This window comes from Cetorhinus maximus, chromosome 8, assembly GCF_964194155.1.
Source record: "Cetorhinus maximus chromosome 8, sCetMax3.hap1.1, whole genome shotgun sequence".
In the NCBI taxonomy this organism is placed as follows: domain Eukaryota; kingdom Metazoa; phylum Chordata; class Chondrichthyes; order Lamniformes; family Cetorhinidae; genus Cetorhinus; species Cetorhinus maximus.
In genome coordinates this window covers 2638274-2656202 of record NC_135886.1, presented here as the reverse complement: position 1 = coordinate 2656202, position 17929 = coordinate 2638274, and the positions used below count along the sequence as shown (strand labels likewise).

The 17929-nt window shown below is 43.8% G+C and overlaps 1 protein-coding gene across 3 annotated transcripts in view; it reads right to left on the bottom strand.

The window, feature by feature from the left end:
- The window catches only part of usp49 (ubiquitin specific peptidase 49), a 64052-nt gene extending 53413 nt beyond the window's left edge, over window positions 1-10639 (bottom strand). For 2 of the 3 annotated variants that reach the window (XM_078546299.1, XM_078546301.1), the window contains exon 1: window positions 10420-10639. The gene's annotated coding sequence lies outside the window, so the exon portion shown is untranslated. Of the gene's footprint in view, window positions 1-9150; window positions 9203-10419 lie in introns of those variants that run through there. The other variant, XM_078546300.1, reaches the window with a different exon arrangement.
- Between the last annotated feature and the right edge of the window lie 7290 nt (window positions 10640-17929).

Sequence of the window (17929 nt, the reverse complement as noted above, 5' to 3'; positions counted from 1 at the left end):
AACCTAACCAAAATTACTCTCAAGCTGAAGTGACAATATCTGGACGATTCAAGTTTGGTCAGACATATATTAGCATCAGTGATTTCTGACAAGCTGCAGCCGAAAATGGGATGTTTTGTTCCACAATGTCCACACATCAAAATGCTGCAAACGCAGAGAATGCCAGAATACATGGCATGTCACCCTTAGTTGCAAAGACATAGTAGTTCTGGAGTTCCACAGATTGGCACAGGCTAGAATTTTTTTCTTAAAAATTTAGTTTACTGCTTCTATTGCCTGCCATCAGATTATCTTAAACACAAAACTAATAGGGTCAGATACCCAAACTTGGAACAATTACACAATAGCAGGAATTGTTCCCCACAGTTTTGCTGAAGGTAAAACAAAAGACACGATAAGGGTTGACAGGGTGTTTCTCGGCTTTTGCCTTCACTTATTTGCCATTCAACACATTGCAAAATATTGGCACAAATAACTTGGACCTGCATAAGTCTGAGATATCAGAGAAAATCAAGTCAGTTTCACTCAAAAAAAAGTTGGCAATTTTTTAAAAAGGGGACACCAGCATCAAAATTTCAACCCCAGAAACAAGAGGGAACCACCTCGGGATCGATTTCCTTAGGAATACCCCAAATTACCTTCGGGTGTTACAACTGAGCTGACCTCTACTATTACAGAGTAACCCACGTTTACGCTGGAGATTTTACCCTGGTATAAGTTTTCAAGCCTCTAATGTAAAACCTTGGATTAACCTACACCAGTGTAAAACTAGCGTAAAAACTGATCTCTTTGAAGCTCGATTCTTTACCCTGAGCAGAGAAGCAGCTGCATAAATGGCTTACTGATACAAATCACTGTTTTCCTGATTTTTTTTTCTTTCTACCATGCAGGGATTTAAATGCTGCTGCCGTTTTAAGCTAGCATTACTACCCTGCTTTGTGCTAGTGTAAGCAGGGTGTATCAGTTTATTCTGGGCAATACCTTAAGAAATTTAAAAAGGGAGCAGCTGCTGATTCCAGTATAAACAGGGTATGTGTAAAAAGAAATGCACTTATGTTTAAGCCAGTTATTTTTTTTAAACTCGTCCTGGTAGAGGACAATGGCCAACTTTAGCAATTCAACAGTGGAGGTAAAAAGACCGTGAAAGCTGGAAATCCGAAATAATAAGAGGCAGCACAGGGAATAGGAAACATGAGGGGGATGGGGGGGACTGCAAAAGAGAGAGAAAGACAATGAGTATCAGTTTCAGATGGGATCCTTTAGCCTGTATCTTCATCATTTTCAATTTATAATTTTATTAATCCAATCTCTGAGACAACGAATTGTACTTTTGGAATGTGTGTTTTTCTCTGATCTGCTGCTACTCTTTCTATACACCTGAAGTATGCAACCAAAAAAAAAGAATTCTTTGTTTTAAAGGAGCACTCCTAGATCATGACTCTATCCTCAAGTATTTCCTGAAAAACACAACCCCATCCACAAGTTTATTTCCCTTATCTTCCACTGTGTTTCCCACCACCTTGGTCTGCTATTTTACTGCACACAGAAAACAGCAGGGGATGGGGTGAGGCCGGTTGGGGGGCAAAAAAGCTAATCAAATGAAATGTCGCATTTTAGCTTCTATCTCAGTGCTGCAATAGAGAGGCAGGCCTCAATTGGAAAGACAAGCATCGTGCGATTTTTCTTTCAATTTGCTTTTCTTTTACAAACAAAGAAAGATACTTCACGATGAGGTTATACCCTGACATCCTTTCAAATCTGCAATTAACAGCCATGTCAAATTCTCATTTGCATCCAGTGACAATCACCATTTTTGTGGAAAAACACTTCTTTCTCTTTCTGTGGATCTCGCTGTGTAATAACTCCAGTCTATTCATGCCACGAGTAAGCTAATTAAGTTGTTGCTGATTGCTTGAATTTTCGCAGAAAGTATACTGTACATTCCCTTTCTATTTCCTTTCCCATATGTTCTCCTTCCTTAAAGGTAGAGCTCACTGGGGTGCGGTTCCACAAGCACACACAACCCGCTGGTATTTCATCCAACTCATCCTTCTTCATGTACAAATTTGGTTATTGAGTGCTACCAAGCTATTCAACTGTGGATGACATCACAGCCATGCAACCCTTTGTCCAAACACAGACTATTCCAACAGGAGTCACTAGATAGCGGTGAGGGATTATTGGTTAATTTCCCCCTCCACACAGCTCAGAGAAGCTGGGATCAACTATAACACCCACACGATAATTCTTTCCCAGTGTATCATGCCAAAATTTTACTGACTCTATGTACTGATGTGTCATAAGATTAAAAAATTTATAAAGTAAATTTGAACAAAGCATTAACACTTTAGCTCCTCCAGTAGCTTAACTGAGTTTACCAAAGAAAGCAAAATGACCAGGAAACTTCCAACTGCCTTTCAGATCAGCTAGGCCTTGCTGCAACATTCTGCTTGAGTCAGGAGATTTGGGGGGGGGCACGTTCAAGCTTCATTCCAGAAACAGGATCTAGCTCGATAATTCAGTGTAGTACCGAGGGAGTGTTGCATTGTTAGAAGTGCCATCTTTCAGGTGAGCTGCCTGTTCATTATGCATAAAGGACCCCATGGCACTCTCCTTGCCAACACTTTTATCTTCAATATTTCTAAAAAAAACAGATTAGTTATTTATCTCATTGCTGAAGGTGCTGTGAGCAAACTGGCTGCCATATTTACCTAAATTCTTGAATACACTTCAGGAACAATTCACCGACAATAAATAACTTTGGCACATCCTGTGGTCATGAACAGTATAAATGCCAGTGCTCCCTTCTTCCGTTATAAAGAATACAGCACCAACTGATTTCATGTGCATCTCTCCCACCACTCCACATTTTCGGTATGAAGATATCAATGATGTGACTGCTGATACAGAGCTTTATTCTTCCTTGGAAAAACTCAGCAGGTCTGGCAGCATCTGCGGAGAGGAGCACAGTTAACGTTTCGAGTCCGAATGACCCTTCAACAGAACTAAATTAACTGTGTTCCTCTCCGCAGATGCTGCCAGGTCTGCTGAGTTTTTCCAGGTATTTTTCTTTTTGTTTTGGATTTCCAGCATCCTCAGTTTTTTGCTTTTACTTTATTCTTCCTTGACCTCTCTACTGCCTTCAACATAATTGACCATTCTTCCCAGCTTCATTACAAGTTATCAGTGATGAACCTGTAAGGCATTACCTTCCCTAACTTCATTCCGACCCATCCCAGTACGGTCAGTTAATCTCTGTTAATGGCTCCTCTGCTTATGTTCAGTTACTTCCAGTGTGAGACATGCCTCCATCCTAGTCACCCATCTACTTCTTCCCGACATGTTCTCCATTGATAACAGCATCTCTAAACATCGGGGCCCAGCTTCTTTATCTACATGGATGACATTCAACCCCATTTGTCTGTTTTGCCCTCAATTCCATGACCACTATCATGCTGTCCAACTGCTTGTTTGGCATCAAGTATTTGATGAACCAAAACTTTCGCCAACTCCAACATTAGTAAGATCACAGCTGTTGTGTTGACTTAAGTAAATCCTCCACAGCCACGTTCCAATATTCAAAATCTGCTGTCCCCATGTTCCAGTGAGCACCTCCATATCTCTGACCGCTGTTTTCTTCTTTATCCCCCTTGTCTCCACATTCTTCAATATCGTCCTCAAAATATACCTCCGTTCCTTTCTGCCTAGTTAGTGTCCAATGCTGCCCTGTGAACTGCTTTAGGATGTCTAGATTTATGAAAGACATTGTATTGAAATAAACGATTGTCAACTACAACAAAAACAAAAAATAGCTGAAAAAACTCAGCAGATCTGACCGCATCTGTGGAGAGGAAGACGGAGTTAACGTTTCGAGTCTGTATGGCTTCTTTTGAAGCGTTAACTCTGTCTTTCTCTCCACAGACGCGGTCAGACCTGCCAAGTTTTTCCAGCTATTTTTGTTTTTGCTTCAGATTTCCAGCATCCGCAGTATTTTGCCTTTATCCTATTGTCAACTACATAAATGCCTTAGCATTTGCTCAGAAAGGATCTAGACAGTGGATATAGCAGGGAACTGTTCCCGTTGGCAGAAGGGTCGAGAGCCTGAGGACACAGATTTAAAGTGATTAGCAAAAGGACCAAAGGTGACATGAGGGAAAACTTTGATGCACGGTGAGTGGTTAGGATCTGGAATGCGCTGCCTAAAAGAGCGCTAGAGACAAATTCAATCATAACTCTCAGAAGAGAGTTGGATAAGCGCCTGAAGGGAAAATATTTGCAGAGCTATGGGGAAAGGGCCGGGGTGCGGGACTAGCTAAACTGTTCTCGCAGAGAGCCGGCAAGGGCTCAACGGGCCGAATGGCCTCCTTCTATGCTGTAACCATTCTAGGATTCTCTTTGCAAATGTATACAAATGAAGTAGATATTATCTTAGAGATGAAAGTCACTGCCAAATTACTTAGAAGTGAAACAAGTTACTGCTGGATACAAAGTGCAAAACAAGATGATTTTCTTTTACACCCTGCCTCAATCCTGTTCCAAAAAGCCCCGAGGATAAACGTGTTATCCAGTGTGATAGAGAACAATATATGATAGCTCTACGTTTGAATTCTAGATCTATACTGAGTTGGCTGATCTAAAAGAGGTAGAAGAGACCGTTACAACTGGGCTGGCTATTATAGGAGCTGAAGGTGCTGAAGCTAACTACATAAACCTTGTCCACAGGCATTGCAGTCACTATCCAATCATCCCAGCTGGAATGCGGACAGGTGGGCATCAGACATTTGGCTGAGATGCCTCTGAATTTGACTGGCCTGCGAACATTCGCTTTCTCAAGAATGCCCACTTAGCTGAAGTTTCAGAGCACTGCTCTGAGAACTGAATTGAATCACAGCATGAGTCAGACCTCCAATGAAAGACACGAAAACATTCAAAACATAAGAGTTTTCAGCTTTGTAATAGGGGACCGCTTGATCATCACATTTCCTCTGGCTCATTTTGCACAACATTCATTGAGTCAGTACATATGCTTCACATGCACAGTTGCTTGATAAGATCCCATGTTTTAACAATGCAGTGAGAGTTGAATTAACAGTGACACAATGTGTAATTTATTGACCATTCAACCAGTATGAACATCAGAAAACTCACCATCCACTTTTAGAGAAGAACTTGCTGAAGACTGGACTGAAAACAAGAATAATATCTTACAATTACAGAAAAGCTTATCAACATGTTTAACATGTTACAGAGAAATAGTTGGGAAAAAACATCTTGCTGCAATTTAAAATCCAGAAAGGAACAGGCATTTGCAACTTGAAACAGAAGATACATACTGACTCTCAATCCACAGATTGTATAAAGACAAAAATCATACAGACCAGAGGACATCAGATTTGATTCCCAATCATTTCTGAATTAGCTGATCTAACCTTGGTACTAAAAAAGGCCTGGTGCCCAGACAGAAAGTATTCCAGAGTTCATCAGCTCTGATTACTATCTAGTGAGCCTTGCTGAAGGTGTGTATGTAAATTGGGGGGTGGGGGTTGGTAAGCTGGGCTCAGCAACACCTTTATTTGGTGATATTAACCATATAGGGTTATACCTGAAGACTGGCCACTTGCGTAAGGTACCAGCAACTACAGAGTTAACTATGGACTAGCATGAGCCCACTCAATGGTGGAGTGCAAGCAAAAGAGAAAAGAAAATCAGCTGGAATGTCTCACAGGAACCCTGTACCACACCATCTTACTGTGATAGTATGTCAGGCCACTGAGCGCAGGACAGTATTCTTCACCCAATCTTAGCTGGACAGTCAATAAGGTTAGGAGCTTATCTATAGGAAGGGGAAGAAGTCAAAGACTTGTATTGATAAAGCATCTTTAATGTAGAAAAAGTCTCAAAGCTCTTTACAGAGATGTAATCAGACAAAGATTGACAGCAGGTTAAAGGAATTACACTTCAAAAGTACTTAATTGGCTGTAAAGCACCTTGAGATGTCTCATGGTCACAAAAGGAGCTATATAAAGGTAAGTTCTTTGTTTATTAGGTGGGGTAACCAAACACTTGGTCAGAGATGGGTTTTAAGGAGGATTTTAAATGAAGAGAGGAAGGTGGAGAGATTTATGATGTGAATTCCAGAATGTAGCGTCTAGGCAAGGTAGACATGGTCACCATGGATGGGAAGGAAGGAGGGAGGGAACATACAAAAAGTCAAAAGTTAGAGCAGAGAGTTTGCAGGAGCTGGGTGTGCTGGGGACAGTGGCTGTAGGACTGGAGAAAGTTACAGACTTAGAATGGGTAAGAAAACGGACATTTAAGGTTGAGAATCTTAAAATTGAGATTTTGAGCAACCAGAATTCAATACAAGTAACAAGGACAGGGGTAATTGGTGAGCAGGATCCAATATATACACTTAATTGTCTAAAGTACTTCACATACAATGAATTAATTACCTTGAAGTGCACAGACTAATGTAGGCAAACACGTCAGCCACTTTTCACAGCAAGGATATAAATGATCAGTTAATCGGTTTTTAGTGTCACTAGTTGAGGGATGAATATTGGCCAGATCACTGGAAGAATTCTCTTCTTTGATGAGTGGCATTGGATCTTTAACATCCACCTGAAACACTAGAACAGATGAGATCTCAGTTTAGCATCTCATCTGAAGGACAGTGCCTCTGCCATTATAGCGGTATTGTATTGCACTGAGATGTCAACTTAAATTATGCATTCAGGTCAGAGTGGACTAGAATCACAAACTTCTGACTTAGAGGGGAGAGTGTTACCAACTTTGCCAAGCTTTCACACATACCCTGTCAGCCTGAAACTGGCCACAGGCACAGACCTGGCAGGAGACTGCCAACGATCTTTGAAAGGTTTCTTTCACCTTTGTCAGCTAAATTTTCTCCTTTTACTGCTCTCCTGTTAGAGCAATTGGCTTCCTGCTGGCCTAAGGTTCGACAGGCACCAGGATGTTCCAGAACCTCATCCACAAAGTGCTCCATTCTTTACACATGAACATCGATATTAAGCATTTGTAAACTGCTCAAGTGGTGGAGTGGCAAAGAGGCGAGGTGGAGAAAAGGTAAGACAATCACAGCTGAACTCAATTCTGCCCACACCCTACATCTGCATTCAAGCACTTTCAAATTTCACTGTTAATGTTAAGTCGTGTGCCAAAAATGAGCTGCTTTCCTTTAGACTTGACTGGCACCTTGGTGATAATACCTGATCATGCGCAACTTAAACATTTCAAAAGCAAAGCATGATTTAGAACAAAATTTAATTAAAAAAGTTCAGGATTAAGATATTCAGATTTCAAGTTAAAAGCCCAAAAGGATTCACTGGAGTGATCAGGAGCCTTGGGTGATTTTTCCCTACCTAACACCAGTACGGAGACTAATTGCTGTGTTCCTCCCACTATGTTCAGCCAACTTACCACTGATCAAACCTGGGATCAGTTGCTCACTGAACTAAGGCACTTATTGAAATGTGTATTTAACACAGAATCCTAACAAGAGTTTACTGGAACATATGTAATGTCCTCATACAATAACTGGTGCAGCCAAAGAAAATCAATTCAAGATGAGAACAGTGTTTTTGTAATTTTTTAAAAAGAATCACTTGCATAGAAAATTATAGAATACCTAATCTTCTCAAGCAACAGTAGCAACTTTATAACAACAGTATCTTTATATGTACAAAAAGGGCTGAAGATAGTGGGAACTAAGAGATTTTCGTTAGATTGAGTAAAAGGAATACAGAAATTAGAGGAGATATGAAGAATGGAGGTTTGATTGAGATGTACAAAATTGTGAGGGAAGGGCCTATTTACTTTAGCAGAGAGGTCAGGGACTAGGGGTATAGATTTAAAGTGATTGGTAGAAGGATGGGGGCGAGATTAGGAAAAATGTTTTTCACTCTTGAGTGTGGGAGAATCTGGAACTCTCTGCCTACAAGGTAGTAGAGGCAAAACCCCTCAACTCATTTAAAAGGTGTTTGGATATGCACCTCAAGTGCCGTAACCTGCAGTGCTACGGACCAAATACTGGCAAGTGGGATTTGGCTGGGTGGCTTAGTTTTTGGCTGGCACAGACATGATGGGCCAAGTGGCCTCTTTCTGTGCCATAAACTTTTCTATGATTCTATACTGTGATATCTTGCAATGCATTTCAATCAGGTGAAACTTTTTTATACTTTGAAATGAACACTCAAATACACTCTCATCATGAAAGGTAAATTTGCCTATGGATACCAGCATTTAGAAATTCCACAACATGACACAATTCATGACATGGTGATCTGCAATCTGTGCAGTTTTTTTACACTTTGCACCTACATATCAGAATTACTTCAAGGCTATTTGCAGAATTTGCACTTTTGATAGAATGCACCAGCTGTTTATAAACACTACGAAGATAATCTGGCAAATTGCAGAATAATGCCGTTTACTATAACAATATATGTGGTCTAATTACGCCATAGCTGACCTCCAAACCTGAAATTGCAAACTGACCTCCAAATCCGAGATTGTAAGCGCCTGCTTTCATCAGAAGGGATCACACGCCCCTCCTCTCCAAAAATACTCAAAAATCTCCCAGGTCTACCCTTCCAGGACACAAAAATCCACAGCTGTCAACCATAACAGATAAAAGTTTCACAGGGATGGCACAATCGCATCCTCCATCGCTCAGAGACAATGTAGTGGAGATACTGTGGGGGATATAATCCACGACTTTACACATCGAATACTCTTTTGTACACTGTTAAGTCTGCCAATGACGCGATATTTCTACCAATACACACACACGTTTCCAAAAATAAAAATCCTTTCTGAACTGCCCATTCTGATCTGATGTGTTCGACTTGACACAGATAAGAATCACTTAAAAAGGCTGCATTTAAAAAACACAAATTCGCCTTCTAATCCGCGCTTTATGGCAACGGCAGCAACAACAAACCACCACCACCCCCCCACCCCCCCAAAAAAAAAAGAACTAACCACGAAACACACGGCGGAGGAGTTACAGTGACTCTTACTCCAGAGAGCCAAGACTTTTTATCTAATCCACCTAAACTGGGATGCGGCCCAGCAACACCCCGAGAGAGAGAGAGAGAGAGACAGAGACAGAGAGGCGCTTCTGCTTACATTCATGACAGACAGAAGGGGCTCGGATGCAGCATAAAAATCAGGATTTTCTACTGGGCAGAGTTAAAGTCCAGAAATATATGCCTGTTTATTTATACCAAGAGGATTAATGACGTTCCCCCCTGGCATCATAATCACCGACATGTCATCAAACTGTTCAAAAAATTTAATCATGTGGCAACCACGAGAGAGAGAGAGAGAAATAAAAGATAAATCACACCCTTGGACTGATAAGAGAGAGAGAGAGAGAAAGGGAAAGGAGCTAAAAAAAAATGACATGTATATGGGGCAAGAATCTTTGAAAGGACTTGTGGAGAGAAAGAAAGAAAGAAAATCCCAGGAGAGGAGGAGAGAGAAAAAGGATTTCCCAACGTGCTGGGATGTTCCAAACACTTGTTATGAAGATAAAGGTTTGGATCAGTCAGTCACACAAATGCTGTTAAGGCGGGCGGAGGAGGGAGGGAGTGAGGGGGTGGGGGAGGGAGTGAGGGGGTGGGGGTGGGAGAGGGGGTGGGAGAGGGGGAGAGGGAGTGGGGGGTGGGAGAGGGGGAGAGGGAGTGGGGGGTGGGAGAGGGGGAGAGGGAGTGAGGGGGGAGAGGGGGAGTGAGGGGGGGAGAGGGGGTGGGAGGGGGGGAGAGGGGGTGGGAGGGGGGGAGAGGGGGTGGGAGGGGGGGAGAGGGGGTGGGAGGGGGGGAGAGGGGGTGGGAGGGGGGGAGAGGGGGTGGGAGGGGGGGAGAGGGGGTGAGGGGGTGGGAGGGGGGGTGGGAGGGGGGAATTTGCCCCCTTAAAATAAAAGTTCAGGCAATTTTTTTTTGGTTGTGTGACTGAAAGAAGAGGAAGAGAGAGAGAGAGAGAAAAAGTACAGAGGGGCTGGCGAATGCCGGGGTGATTTTTTTTTTGGTTCTTTCTCCCTCCTTTCTTCCATTTGATCATTGAAAATAAAAATAATGATGAATAAATAATTAGAGGCAGAGAGAGGGAGAGGGGGAGAGGGGGGAGCAGGAGGAGGAGAGAGGGGGGGGGGGGGATTTAATGTGTTGTTATTGTTGTTGTGGAGACCTCGAGTCCAACACATTGACTCGCGGCCTGCGCCACCTTCTCCCCGAAACAATATTCATATTTTATTTATTATTTCTCTCTCTCTCTCTCTGTGAGGGGGAAGGGGGGGATTTTATTTTTTTTTTGCGTGAGGTTTCATTTTTTTTTCCGCAGATTTTTTTTTTTGTTTTGTTTTTTTTTTAACCCACAAAAAAAAAACACACAACTCACCGCGAAAACGCCGCCGGCGGCCGTCGTCGACCTCCTCCCCCGACATCTTCCTTCCCCCAGACGGAATAACAAGTGGGAAAAGCGAGAGGAAGCGCCGCCTGGGCAGAGCCGGCACCATCGGCGCGTTTTTTTTTAACCTCCAAAATAAGATTTGAAAATCCTCATAAAGAACAATAGAGCGCTTGGACAGGAAGTCACTGGGTGGCGCCATTGCTGCTGTGACGCCGCGGGGTCAGGGGTCAGGGGGGGCGGGGCCGCCGGGCCGTGGTGGGGGTGTGGGGGCGTGGCCGCCAGGCTCGTGGTGGGGGGAGGGGGGGAGGAGCGTGGCCGCCAGGCTTGGGGGGGAGGGGCAGAGGGAGGGGGCGGGGCCGCCAGGCTCGTGGGGTGGGGGAGGGGGGAGGGGAGGGGGCTGGGCCGCCAGGCTCGGGGGGAGGGGAGGAGCGTGGCCGCCAGGCTCGGGGGGGGAGGGGCATGGGGCGGGGCCGCCAGGCTCGGGGGGAGGGGGAGGGGGAGGGGCCGCCAGGCTTGGGGGGGGGGGGAGGGGCGGGGCCGCCAGGCTCGGGGGGGAGGAGCGTGGCCGCCAGGCTCGAGGGGGGGCGTGGCCGCCAGGCTCGTGTGGGGGGGGGGGGGGGGTCGCCAGGCTATGGGTGGGGGCGGGGCGTGGCTGCCACCATCTCCCCTCCCCCCAACACACTCACTCACATTGTCTCTGCCCCATGTGGCTTTGGCCCATCTCTCGCCCACCACCCCCTCCCCACCCCACCTTCCACCCACGCTCACTCCGTGCCACACACCGTGTTCGAGTCCCTTTCCCTGGGGCTTGACCCCCCCACCCCCACTCGGCCCCCCCCCCTTCACTCACTCACTCACTCACTCTGTGTCAGGCACCGTGTTCAAATCCTACCCCCATGGGCTTGACCCCCCTCACCCCTGCTCACTCTGTGCCACACTCGCCACAGTCAAGCCCCTTTTCCCAGTTGGACCGTCCCCCCCACCCGCCCCCCCTCACTCACTCACTCTGTGCCACACACCGTGTTCAAATCCCTTTCCCTGGGGCTTGACTCCCTTCACCCCCACCTGCCCCCTCCCACCCACTCACTCCCTGCCACGCCCCACATTTAAGCCCCTTTCCCCAGGACTTGACCCCCCCCTCTCCCACCTCACTCATTCACTCTGTGCCACGTTCCACATTCAAGACCCACCCCCCAGGGCTTGACTCCCCCTCACCCCTCTTACTCGCTCCGTGCTACGCACCACATTCAAGCCCCTTTCCCTGGGGCTTGACCCCCACCCACTCAGTCCATGCCACGTTCACCATGCACCCTGTTCAAGTCCAACGCTCCTGCCGGACTTTGAGCACCCGCCCTAAAAAGAAATCCAGGCTTGACACTCTGGTGCAGTGCTGCGGGTGCTCTGCGCTGTCGGGGGTACTGTTTCCTGCATGAGACTTCCTTTTAATTGACAAGGGAGTTGAGGGTTACAGTGAGACGGGGTGGAGGGAGCTGGCAGACAGGAAAGTGGAGTTGAGGCCACAATCAGATCAGCCATGATCTTACCATATGCTCTTCTCCCTTCACAATGGGCATGGGTGGTCAGGTTGAAGTGGGGTTTAGCAAGGAAGTTATCTGTTTAAAACATTCGTTCAGCCTCAACTGGAGCATTGAGTCCAGTTCTGGGCATCACACTTTAGTAAGGGTGTGAAGGCATTAGAGAGGGCGCAGAAAAAAGTCACGACAGACAGGCCAAATAGTCTCCTGTGTTGTAACCACTCTCTTGTCGAATGGCGGAGCAGGCTCAAGGGGCCAAATGGCCTACTCCTGCTCCTAATTCTATGTGATCTTGTGTGTCAACCTGTCGGCCTGCTTGGCTGGATGTAAAATAACCCGTGGCACTATTTTGAAGAAGCGCAGGTGTCTTGGCCAATATTTATCCCACAATCGACATCACAAAAACAGATTATCTGGTCATTATCCCGTTGCTGTTTTGTGGGAGCTTGCTGTGTGCATACCGTATTGAATTCCCACATTTCCTACAACAGTGACGACACTTCAAAAATGTTTCATTGGCTGTAAAATGTGTTGAGACGTCCGTGGTCATTAAAGGTGCTATATAAATGCAAGAATTTTTTTTTCCCTTTTGGTTTTCCTTTTAGAGAAACACACACACTCAGAGTAGGTTTGTGCTATGCCAGCCTTATAGATGGGGCAATTGGTTGTGGGGGGTAGGGGGGAGCATAGTCTAAAATATACAGGGTGATTTGGATCACGGTTTTCTAGATAGCATGGGGATCTGATAGGGTGGATTGCGAGTTACCCTGGTTGGGTGTCTAGGACCAAGGTGGAGAAGGGCATATTCTAAAACGTAGAGCCTTTCAGGATAAGTGGTGATTTGATCAAAATTTTCAAGATATTAAAGGGAACTGATTAAGGTAGATTGGGAGTTCCATTGGTTAAGGAGTCTAGTTCCAATTGGGGTGGGGGCATTGCTTAAAACGTAGCTTAAATCAAATATTTCAAAATATTAAGGGGAACTGATAAGATAGATTGGGAGTCCCACTGGTTGATGAGTCTAGCACTGAGAGGGAGGCATAGTTTAAAACTTAAAGCCTTTCATTATCACATTGCTGTTTGTGGGAGTTTGCTGTGTACAAAAGGGCTACCACATTTTCCTACATAACAATAGTGACAACAATGCAAAAGTACCTCACTGTCTGCAAAGCACTCAGTAAAGTCCTGACATTGTGAAATGTTAGTTTTCCTTTTAACCATCCAAAATTGTCTGAGGATTCTCCAGAAAGTAAATGATTTATCATTTCCTAGACACCAGCTGCAAGCAAATGAAGAGAAAAAAAAAGCATCTTCAAATCGTATGATTCCCCCCTCCCCCCGCTTTTTTCTTTGAACACTTCTTTATTAGTTAAAAAATATTGGAGTTCATAGAATGATACAATTCAGAAGGAGGCCATTCATTCCATCCTGCCTGTGCTGGCTTGTTAAAAGCAATATTCAATTAATTAATACCCTCACCCCAACTGCTCCCGCTCTTTGCTTGTCAGTCTATTTTTAGCATGTTTAGGATGACTATTGTGTAGAAAGTCAGCTGTGTCTCAGTTGGTAGCACTCTTGTCTGAGTCACAGGTTTGTGGGTTCAGATCCCAATCCAGGACTTGAGCACAAATATCAAAGATGACATTTCAGTGCAGTATTGAGGAAGAGCTGCGCTGTCAGAGGTGCCATCTTTCAGATAAGATGTTAAACTGAGGCCCTCCTTGGGCAGGTGTAAAAGATCCTGTGGCCAAAGAAGAGCACAGGAGTTATCCCTGGTGTCCTGGCCAATACTTATATCTCAATCAACATCGCAAAAACTGGTTATCTGGTCATTATCATATTGCTGTTTGTGGGATTTTGTTGTCATTGCAACAGAGACTACATTTCAAAATGTACAATATTTCAATGCCTGTAAATGCTTTGAGACATCCGGTGATCATGAAAAGCACGATACAAATGCAAGTCTTTCTTTCTTTTCCACACAATTTTCCTCTTCAAGTATTTGTCCAATCTGCTTCTACCACCCTTTCAAGCATTGCATTCCAGATCATAAGAACTCTCTGCATGATTTTTTCCCCTTATGTCGCCTCTGGTTCATTTGCCAAAGGAGATGGGGAAAAAATGTTGTTTGACTGGGTTGGGTAGTTGGAGGTGACAAAGCCTCCAGGGACATGTCCGAATATGGTTAGCGCCTTAACACACAGCAAAATGCCCTTTTGTAATAAAATCATAAGGAGACATTGGATTTGCCCCAGTGACATCAAACGAAACACGGCCCCTTATTAAGATGGGCGTAACTAATAAAAATTCAAAACCATAACACAAAAGGAAGCTTGTAAAATTGGATATTATCTCCTGTGTCCGGTACACATTCCAACCCCTCTGTCTTGCTGCACCTCCTTTTTACGTTTTGAAGAGATAGGGGGAAACAATCAGTTTTTTTACACTGGGCAATAAACACAGCTCTACAGAAAACATGAAAAATGTCACCTGTTTAAATGAGCTTGTGTTGAGTTTCTCGCTTCAGAAAAAAAGACATTCATTTTTATAATACACTGTAACCTCTCCTATCTATCGTTAGAAATCTATCGTTAGAAAACACCAGTTGTCCAGAAGCTTTTTGTGCAGACCCAAGCAAGTCACGGCATCACTTTATTACATACTTTGAGAGCGGATACGTGGAAAATACAGTATTTGGACAATTGAATCAATTTTTATTGCTGTTTACCTGAAACATAAAACAGTGGTTTCCAGCTTACATACTTGTGGTTAGGCGTTCTGGATTCTACAACACAGGAAATTCCAAAATCCAGAAATGACTTGGTCCCAAACATTTGGTATTGGGGAGGTTACAGTGTAGTACATCTTACACCCTGGGGATGTTCTAAAAAGTTTCACAGCCAATTAATTACCCTTAGATCATTGCTGCATAGTCGAAGGCAGGAGCCAACTGTGCACAAACAGGTCTGAAAGACAGCAATGAGATAAACAAGCAGTTCCTCTGTTTTGGCGATGATGTAGGCTGAGGGATAAATGTTGATCAGAAGAACTCCCATATGTGTGTGGAATCAGTCACATCGCAAACAGGGTGTCAGTTTAAATTAACATCTCATCCCAAAAGAGAATCTTATATCTCAAAATGAAGCTCTGCACTTAAATGTCAGGGGGAATAGCGTGCTCAAACCTCTAAGAGTGAAACTTAAACCCAGAACCATGTGACTCAGAACGCCACCACTTAACCAGACAGACACCCTTTGAGCAGCACTTCAGTCATGCAACAGACACCAAAGTATCTTAAGTCTGGAGTACAGTCATGATAGCTGCTCACCCGGCCTGTCCCTTTTAAGATCACTGCTTGAATATTTCCTATGAGCAAGTGGTCTACATAGGTAAATGTGTTATTTCCTGATATCAACTGCAAGGTATCTAAATTTTTGCAGCTTTTTTGACTGCAGGTTAGAAGAGGCAATTATAAAACATTCGGCTTTCTTATATTAAAGGTGTTTTAAATATGTGACCACAGTGTAATGACTGGAATTTAATGAATGCAGAATTTTACATATATCCTATATAGATATAATTGTTCAGTTACATTGCAAGCTCATTTAACAAAGTTTATTTTTTGGAACAGGAGCGATATGCGTTAAAAACGTTGCTAAAAAAATATCTGCCATTCCTAGCAAATGTGTTTTGGATAGTTTGCTTGTCCCTTGCTTTGTTAGATACACATCTCAAACAAAACCCCTCCCATTCCACTCCACCAATTCCACCCCCCCCACCCCACCCACCCCCCACCTTCCCCCCCCCCCCCCCCCCCCCCCAATTTTCTCCACTTTCTGGAAAGTTCTATCATACTGAACAGTTGTCAAAATTGTCAGTCCCCATCATAGTGCCTTGCCCAAGAGGCCCATCCTCATGAGATAGCCTTGAGTGAATTTTAGCAGGCTACTTTATAGAAAGGTAGGTAAAACATTACAGAACAGAACGAGGCCATTCAGCCCATTGTGCCTTTGCCAGCTCTTTGGAAGAATCCAGTCTCACTCCCTTGCTCTTTCCCCACAACCCAGCAAATGTTTTCCTTTCCAAGAATACATCCAATTCCCTGTTGAAAGTTATTATTAAGTCTGCTTCCAGCATCCATTAAGGTAAGGCATTCCACATCGAGGAAACATTTTAAAAATCCCAATTTACCTCTGCTTCTTTTACCACAAAGTCAAGCCTAACCCTGCCCTTGTCAAACGTCCCCATAATTGGATTTTCCAACAGGATAGCAATATAGAACAGGAACCCTGGACAATATAATGAGGTCCAGGTACTGACGCCAGCCTTTGATCACTACTGCCACGCAACTCAGATCAGCAGTTGCAACTTGATTTAGCAATTGATTTTTTCCAAGTCTGTAAACTCAACCGATAGGCTGCGCATTTACCAATTAAGCCACCGGGAGAGCAGATTTTTGAGTGAGAGTGGTCATAAACTCTACTCAACAATAAAGCTGTTTTCTGTAGTGACTACAGTACTACTGTTAACAGCTGTAAAGACTTTATGGCATTTAGAAAGAGCTTCAAAACATACTTCACCCAGCAGGTGTAATAGGAAAATAAACGTGTACAATGCAAATCTCATCCGAAAAATATGATCCACTTTGATGTACATTACTTGTAAAAGTAAACACTTCCACATGTTCAGTCTTTCTTACTCTTAAAAATTCCCCTCTGTTGACAGATCTTTGTGTCTTAGGACAATAAAATGGAAAAAAATGTGACAATTGGCAATAATTTAAAGAAATTGCCAGATTAAAGTGAAATAAATCAGGTTTTAAATATGTCAACATGTAGTATTCAAGAAGCAAAATAAGGAGAATCCACTGACATTGTCACTCTTTACATTCATGAACTGACACTAAAATAGCAATATTTCGCATATTGTTCAAACTAATTTTCTCCACTCATCAGTTGCTGATTTTTGGGTGATTCTCAAGAACCTGGCATAAGATTAAAGATGCTTTTGCAGCTGGTAACTCCACAGGCTGTCCTGTCAGCTGCACAAGGCATATAGTGCAGAAAAAGAGAGGGAGAGCGAGAGACTTAATTTGCCACTACCTGATGGTAGCATGAGGTGGGTCCACTCCTGGTTTCTATTGGTGATTGTCAACATCATAAACTAAAAAAAATTGCTGTTGTTTCAATTCATTAGTTGCCCATTACAGGCACAATACTTGTGAAAGGCCAACTATGCTGTAAGATTGTATACCAGATATTGCTAATAAATTGTGCTGACTTCTTGAGAAGGGAAGCAGCAACTGTCTTGAATCACTAAAGAGTAAACTTCACTACGATTAGAAGACGGTGAAGTATAAAAGTAGAGAAGTCTTGCTACAACTGCACAGGGCTTTGGTGAGACCACACCTAAAGTATCGTATACCAATTTAGACTCCTTACTTAAGAAGGGACATACTTGCATTGGAAGCAGTTCAGAGAAGATTCACTAGGCTGATTCCAGGCATGAAGGGGTTGTCTTATGAGGAAAGGTTGAGCAGATTGGGCCTATATTCATTGGAGTTTAGAGGAATGAGGTGCTTTTATTGAAACATAAAAGATTCTGAGGAGACATGATAGGGTAAGATGCTGAGAGAATGTTTCCCCTTGTGGGGAATCTGGAACCAGGGGGCACAGTTTGAAAATAAGGGATCTCCCATTTAAGACTGAGATGAGGGGAATTTTTATGAGGATTGCTGTCTTTGTAATTCTCTTCCACAGAGAGCAGTAGAAGCTTGGTCATAGAATACATGCAAAGCAGACTTAGACAGCTTTTTGATAAACAAGGGAGGTCGAGGGTTATGGAAGCAGGCTTGTGGAGTTATGACCACAATCTGACCGGCCATGATCCTTGTGAATGGTGGAGCAGGCTTGAGGGACCAAATGGCCTACACCTGATCCTATTTCTTATATTATGATAGACAG